This window comes from Dreissena polymorpha, chromosome 5, assembly GCF_020536995.1.
Source record: "Dreissena polymorpha isolate Duluth1 chromosome 5, UMN_Dpol_1.0, whole genome shotgun sequence".
NCBI lineage: Eukaryota > Metazoa > Mollusca > Bivalvia > Myida > Dreissenidae > Dreissena > Dreissena polymorpha.
Window position 1 is genome coordinate 15780771 of NC_068359.1, and position 8198 is coordinate 15788968.

General features: G+C 36.0%; 1 long non-coding RNA gene across 1 annotated transcript; it reads left to right on the forward strand.

Moving 5' to 3' along the window:
• The first annotated feature begins 5338 nt into the window (after positions 1-5338).
• Positions 5339-7242, forward strand: LOC127882309 (uncharacterized). The gene is made up of 3 exons (XR_008050480.1): positions 5339-5658; positions 5779-5837; positions 6003-7242. It is a non-coding gene; the product is annotated as an uncharacterized LOC127882309 (long non-coding RNA).
• Positions 7243-8198: the final 956 nt, after the last annotated feature.

The window sequence follows — 8198 nt, forward strand, 5'->3', positions numbered from 1 at the left end:
GTGAAATGAAATCATGCTCTCATGCGATGATAACTTTTGAACGTTTAGTACTGACTGACAACGAATTTTTGTGAGCGACTTGACTTCACTTTAAGTTTTGACATCGGACTGATCGGACGTGTTTTTTTAAGCCCTGACTGTTGTGAATAATTAAATTTATGTTGTGGTGTCAAGCGATTGACTGTCAGTTGAGGTTCAGATGTCGAGCTGTGCGGACGTGTTCATCGAGCTGCTGTCTACAAAAAACGTGAGTACAAATTTTTTTCGTTTTACTGTTTACAAGTTGCGTGATGATGTATGATGGTTGTAATGTGTTGGGTAGAAATTACTCAGTGCTGATACAGTGTCGATATGTTGTGATGAGCGATAATAGTGGATGATGGTGGAACAGAATATTCATTGAGCTATTTTGAGGAAGCGAACATATGATGGAAAAATGTTGCAAAAATATTAAATGACAATGTATTGAATCGCTTTTGTTGATATGTATGATATTGATTAAATTGTATTTGCATGCTGTAACATTTCTATTTCATTTCAGGGGGCTGTGGTGAGTATTGTAGTATAAATTTGTTTCAATAAATCATGATGAATGAAAACTGATTTCGATTCGTTTTGTACAGGTTTACTTGTATAGAAGTGTAATGCGTTGGGTAGAAATTACTCAGTACTGATATAGTGTCGATATGTTGTGATTAGCGATGATGGTGTATGATGGTGGAACAGAATATGAGCTTCTTTGGGGAAACGAACATATGATTGAAAAAAATTTGCAAACATAGTAGATAAATGATATGATATTGCTTAAATTGTATTTGCATGCTGTAACATTTCTATTTCATTTCAGGGTGCTGTGGTGAGTACTGTAGATTGTAGTGCATATGTATAGAATTCAATAAAAGATTATGACTGAAAACTGCTTTTGATTCTTATTGTACAGTTTTAGGGATTATAAGTCTATAGCAACTCTGTCGGTTGGTGTTCATGAGTGTGAGCTTAATACAGCAATGTTTGAGTAGTACAAAAATGTTTTCGCTTTTGTGGTCGCCAGCTGTCCGTGATCTGTAAAGTGAAAATACACAGAGCTATGAAGCATACAAATGTTTCGAAATTTTATCAATGATTGTATACTATGCATGTTTTGATTTAGTTCGTTTCAGATTTGACATGAGATGAAAACCTGACATGATTTGAACAGAGCTGGGAAACGAAAAGGTAAGTCTGTTTCATTCCACTATGAACACTTGTATTTTGACAAAAGAAGAGATAAAGTGAGTTACTTTATCATCATGGTTTCATTTGGTGTATTACACATGAACAGAGGTAAACCTAGCTAGCTTTTCGTGTACTCTATTTTGGATGATGAGTATGTCAGTAACTTTAATTGTACGGCTAGTAAAGTATGAACATGAATGCTTTGTTCAGATTTTCAGATGTGTGCTGGCAGTTCAAGTCTGGCAGCTGGAGTGAACAGTCGTGTTTTCTGGAGCTCCAACAATATGCTAGAAGGTAAGTAACTATGTTTGTTTTGCATTGCATGTTTTTATATGTTTCAGACTTTCAAGCAGAGATGTCATGCTGACTGGAGTTGAGCACAGGGCAGTGACAAAGTGAAAGGTAAGTACTTTTGACTGAATGTTTGTTCTATGCATGTTTTGTTTTAATACATTTCAGGAGTGCTTATCCAGTGATGATATGACAGTTGGAGTGAACAGTGGAGCCAAGCAGTCTTGTTTTTGGAGCTACTCAACAAGCCTTGAAGGTAAGTTTAGAATTTCTCAATGTTAGTGAATTGAAGTACTGTCACTTGCTTTTGGACAGTCGAACAGAACAGACGTGGTTGCGAGAGCTCTCATATCTGTTGTGTTAAACTGTTTTTATGATATGTTATGTTTGTTTGTTTGTTTGTGATGTACTATTTTTCAGATGCTGATGGCAGTGATGGGTTTTCAAGCTGACCTGAACAGAAAAGCACTCATATGGTAAGTACAAAATAGTTGTTATATGGGATGTTTTGTGCATGCTTTTATGTTTCAGGTGTACTTGCTGACAGCGACGAAGACGAATCAAGAAGAGGAACATTGTTGAGAAAGTGATTGGGACTTGCAAACAGGGTAAGTGTAACACTTGTGTTTGTTTAATTTGTAACATGCGTGCTTTGCTCTGTTTCAGATTTCACATGCAGAAATTAAACAGGATTTCAACTGCTGAGACACAATTCATCAAAAGTAAGGTAAGTTTTAATTCATTGATTTGAGTTGTACAATGTGTTCTTTACTTTATTTCAGATTCGAGTCACTGGTTTACACATGGAAGAAGATTTCCACGTCTGTTACTCAACTCTACAGAAGCAAGGTAAGTCGATCAAATTTTTGTTTTAGTTTGTACTGCTGTAATGTGATGGTAAACTTATGCTATTTTTCATGTGTGCTATGCAGAGATGGAGAATTCAATTTTAAGAAAGATTAACTGCTGCAGCTTAGCTCTGCTCTGTGTTGATTTTTGTTCAAAAACGTTTAAAATGTATGTGTGTTTGAAGATGTTTTGTTTCAGTTGATGTCCAGATGGCAAGCAGTACAGACGTGTTTCTTGGAGCTGCCAAACAGTGAGTACAAACGTTTTATATTTTTCAGTTGTTTACTCATAGAAGTCTGTGAAAGATGATAACAAGGGTTGAATCTATCAGCACTTGTGTCTAAAAATGCTGATGTGTGACGGTTTACTGAAAAGGGTAAATGCTAGCCAGTACTTACACTTGAGCAACCGTGGGATGTCGAACTAACTGATGATGCACTATGATGGTGAACACTTACTATGTGTATCAAAATGCTTTTGTTGATATTTACTATAGATGATTTGATATTGGTTAACATTTGTTTGCATGCTGTTAACATTTCTATTTCATTTCAGGGAGCTGTGGTGAGTATTGTAGTATACATTTGTTTCAATAAACCATGATTAATGAAAACTGATTTCGATTCTTTTTTACAGTTTTAGGGATTATCACTCTATAACAACTCTGTCGGTTGGTGTTCGTGAATGTGAGCTTAATGTTTGAGTAGTACAAAAATGTCTTTACTTTTGTGATCGCCAGTTGTCTGTGATTTAAAGTGAAAAATACACAGAGCTATGAAGCATACACTTGTTTCAATATTTTATCAATGATTCATCAATGATAGTGTGCTATGCATGTTTTGATTTAGTTCGTTTCAGGTATGACATGACATGAAGAGTTGACAGTCGAACAGAGCTGAGCAACGCAGAAAGGTAAGTGTGTTTCATTTTAGTATGAACACTTGTATTTTGTTTTTATATGGTATGTTTTGTGCATGCTATGTTTCAGGTGTACTTGTAGTCAGCGACGAAGACGATTCAAGAAGAGGAACATTGCTGAGAAAGTGAATGGGACATGCAAACAGGGTAAGTGTTACAATTGTTGGTTTGATTTTTACCATGCATACTTTGCTTTACTCTGTTTCAGATTTCACATGCAGAAATGGTCTCATAGCAGTGCCAATAAGGATTTCATCTGCTGTGAAACAACTCAACAGAAAGTAGGTAAGCATTGAATGAATGCACTTGAGCTGTACAATTTGATGTGATGCTTTTTTCTGTTTCAGATTCAAGTTCCTGGTGTAGACAGAGAAATGTGTTTGAAGAAGGAATTCTACTACTGTGATTCAACTCTACAGAAGCAAGGTAAGTAGAAACAAAATTTTGGTTTAATTTAACTCATGTGTTTTGCACTGCATGCTATTTTTCAGGTCTCTCACGCAGTGATGGAAAAGAAGAAGATTTCAAGAAAAAATCACTGCTGCAACTCAGGCCGATAACAAGGTAAGTGTTTACTATATTGTATACAAAATGTTTCTCTGTTTTACTCTGTTTCAGGTTTCAATTGTAGAGATGTTGCAGAGATGTTTTGACAGCTTGTGACAGAAAAGAAATTCAGCAGCTGTGTATCGACTGTAGCCACGAGGTAAGTCGAAACAAATATACTGGTTTGTATGTTATGTTGTTATGCCCTTCTATGTTTCAGACTTACATTGCTGTGACTGTTCCACAGTGGGTCAAAAAAGAGACGAATACAGGTTTCAAGAAGAAAATTGGCTGTTAAAACTCTGCACAAAATATGAGGTAAGTAAACAACTCTTTTGGTTTGTTTTGTGCCTTGTTATGCTTAACTATTTTTCAGATTGGAATGGTGGGTCGTTACAGAGCAGACTTTTGGACTACTGAGAAGTTGAGAAACAGAGAATGATTCAAGATCAGCTAGGTAAGTCTTGATTATTATGCATTGCTAAATGTTTTTTTCATTCCAGTATGGCTGTGGTAAGTACACAAACTTTCTATAATTTAATATTGAACTGTTTTTATGACCTGTATTCTGCATTGTAAAATGTCTGTTTTTCATTTCAGTATCCTGTGGTAAGTACACTGACTTTGTATAATTTCATATTGAAATGTTTTGATGACTTGTATCCTGCTATGCAATGCTTAATATATTTTTCATTTCAGTGTGGCTGTGGTAAGTACAATTGCCTTTCATATTGAACTATTTTGATGACCTGTATTTTGCATTGTAAAATGTGTTTCTTTTTTATTTCAGCATGGCTGTGGTAAGTACAATTGCCTTCTTTAATTTTCATATTGAACTGTTTTGATGACTTGTATACTACTATGCAATGCTAAATGTTTTTGTCATTTCAGTATAGCTGTGGTAAGTACACTAACTTTCTTTAATTTTTATATTGAACTGTTTTGATGACCTGTATTCTGCATTGTAAAATGTGTTTCTTTTTCATTTCAGTTGCCTGTTGGTAAGTACAATTGCCTTCTTTAATTGCATATTGAAATATGTTTTATGACTTTTATTCTGCTATGCTTTTTTCATTTCAGTTTGGCAGATGTAAGTACACTTCATTTATGTAAAAACTGAATATGATTGTTGTGCTATACAAAATGTGCTTTTTTCAATTTCAGGTCAGCAATGGTAAGTATAGTGTGTTTCTTTATGTATAATTTTGTATACATATTGTTTTTTTCATCATAGCATGTCTTTTATATTTATGCTTTGTGTAAGTAAAATGTTCATAAATCATTCTTATCTTCAAACTAAAAATGTATTGTGCTATGCAAAATGTCTGTATGATTTCAGTTGCCAGAGGTGAGTACCATTACAGTTGAAAAGTTAGTTTTGTTTAGTTAAAGTTTTGGTTCACAGTTCTGTTTATTATTTGGCAAAATTTACATGTATGCATTGAGTCTTGATTTCAGCTCGATTGTGGACTGAAGAAGATTGCCCGCAGAGGGATTGGATACAAAATACAAAGTAAGTACTGAGTTTCTTACTAAAAGTTTTGAGTTGTATTCATTGTGTGTTAATATGCTATGATTGCTATGAACATGACTTTTGTATTTCAGCGAAGACAACATAGGTAAGTAAAATTGTTATCTGTTTCATGTTTACTGTTACAGTTCAATATTGTGTTTATAAATTGTAAGTTGTACAAACACATTCAAAAGTTTCTGATCATGCTTTCGATTTCATTTCAGCTTTACTGCTGGACGAGTGTTCTCTACTACTAGACGTGTCAGGTTTACTACCAGGCGAGCAGTGACAACAAGGCGCCTTTGTGGAAACAACACAACAAAAAAGTGAGTATTAGTTGAAATTGTTTTACTGTATGTTATACTTAAATGCAAAATTGTGCACATAAATTGTAAGTTGTACAATTACAATGAAAGTTTCTGATCATGCTTTCTATTTCATTTCAGCTGTACTGCTAGACGAGCAGTGACAGAAAGGCGCCTGAACATGCAACACAAAACAAAAAGTAAGTATCAGTTAAACAGTTGGTAGAGTTGTGTGTTTTTCTTTAGCAGTTTGTGTTTACTATTTTATTTGATACATGGTATATTACACATGCATGCTTTTTATCATTTCAGGCTGTTTACTTTCATCGTTTACTGTTTAACACAATTTGCTTTTCTATTTTCAGTGCCAATTTGCAAACCTTGATGTGGACACCGAGTAGTCAATACATACGTGTGGCGTATAGCTGCGACAAAACCGTGGGTCCATCGCACCGATAACTTGAACATTGGCCCGTGTATGGACATCAGTGCAACTTTGTGAATCCATGTAACTTTGTGAATCCATGTAACATTGCGAATGTGTGTCGATCGAAAAATGTGTACATTCTGCACTGAAACGAACTCGGTGTTGCAAGTGGCAAGTGTTGACAGTGTGTATGTTTATGTTTATGTTTTTACATGAAAAATAAAGGAGATTGTTCTCCTACCTTTTTTTTCCTTGTTTTATTGTGCTGGCCAGCAATATTGATGTATTGATGTATGTGTTTGTGTTTAAACTATGCAATACCAAAATCAAACAAAAAATAAACATTAACAGTCATTAACTGTGTTTGGGCGGCCGAGGGGTTTAAGACTCCACAAGTGTGAAGCGCACTGATAGCACTTGGGGGTAAACACCTCGGTATTTCGGTGCTAAAATGTTTTCACGGTGCTTATTTTGACGCACTGTTAGAACTACCAACCAGTAAATGATTGCTTGATTTATAAAACAAATATTCAGTCTCTACTTTGGCACAAGAGACTCTAAGTATCAAATAACAACAATTTAAGCGCAGACAATCACATGGTGGTACACCAGTCCGAATATACTCATTGCTCTAGCCAGGATTGCAAATTACTTGTGTTGACTAGCAAGGCTCCCTAGTAACGGAGCAGTGTTACTGGCGTTTTTTGGGTCGATAGTGCTTAGGTGAGGTTTTGCTCGAATCGGGAGCGGGTCACTCGCTTGGGCGAGTTAGTTTTCGCTCGTAGTTTCCAATCTGGCTAGATCACTGTAAGGTTGTTTTGACTGCTATTTGGCAAGCAGAAAGACAACAGCGGTTAATTGACTGAGTATGGGCGACCGAGGTATGTAGGTGTCAATAGACCGACTCCACAAGTTGCGAAGCGAACCGATAGCACTTGAGGGGAAACGCCTCGGTTTTCGGTTCTAACATGTGTTATCCATGCTGTCGTTATACTCTGGCAAGGCTCCTCAATCTATCGCGAGGGACACTCATTATTGCCCGCAAGCTTTAGAACCTGACGTGGGTCGATGCGTATGCGAGTCCGAGGACGCGATGGCATTTGATAAGGCTACCAACCGGTTGATAACACGCATTGTTCAAATTGTTAGGTTTAAGTCTGCTAGGGCTGGGGTGGGAAGGCGACTTCTCTTGTACTCAGACAAGAGGAACGGTCACAAGTCCGTGAAAACGCCGAGTGACACCACTAGCTTGCAAACGTACAAAGCAAAAAACTTTCAAACTTGAATTTGAGGTAAAATGATAAAAAAAACTATATGAATGACTAACCGATATAAGATATTTTCCATATGGCAACAAACTATGCTACTCAATGTTGCGTTGAACATTAATTGCGCCTTACGAACTACTCGTGTTGAGACTTACATTGAGTGACTCGTAAACGTAAAGCAGTTACTCGCTTTTGACTGCATACACATTTTGTACAACGGTTCGTTATTGGTATAACTTGTCTTTCAGTGAGGCACATTAACATAAACGTTCAACAGTATTAAGGCTTTATATTGCGCTTGTAGAATATACGAACAAAACACACTACATAAATGACGTTTAGGGATTATTTTCACTTTCCATTTGAGATGATATGATGAAAAAGTATATACATCAGTTTAAGCGACTTTCATGACATTCACCACATGGCCATAAACTTGCGTTATTCAATGAAATGTTAAAATTTCGCTAGCAAAATAAATAAAAACTATATACGCAGTTTCATAACTTTCGATGTATGATCATGAAGTTTGAAATTGTGCAAAGCAATTTTGCGTTAAAAGTTGCATGTAGTTTTATCCCGATCTGAAACGTTTCGCTACAATACAGCCGTATTCGAAACTCAACAACTCAAATGTTTGTACAGAACAATACGAATGTTCCCATTTTGAAACGACAGTAAGTTAAACAAACATTTAGTGGTAAAGCGACATTTCTTGTACTCAAATAGGAGAAACGGTCACGAGTCAGTACACAAATCATAGCAAAACTACACTCTGCAGCTTGTATGAAACGTGTTTACAAAACCAAAGTAGTTCAAAGCAGAACGCTTTTCCTTCTTCGAGGGAGAAGAAATCTGGGTGCAAG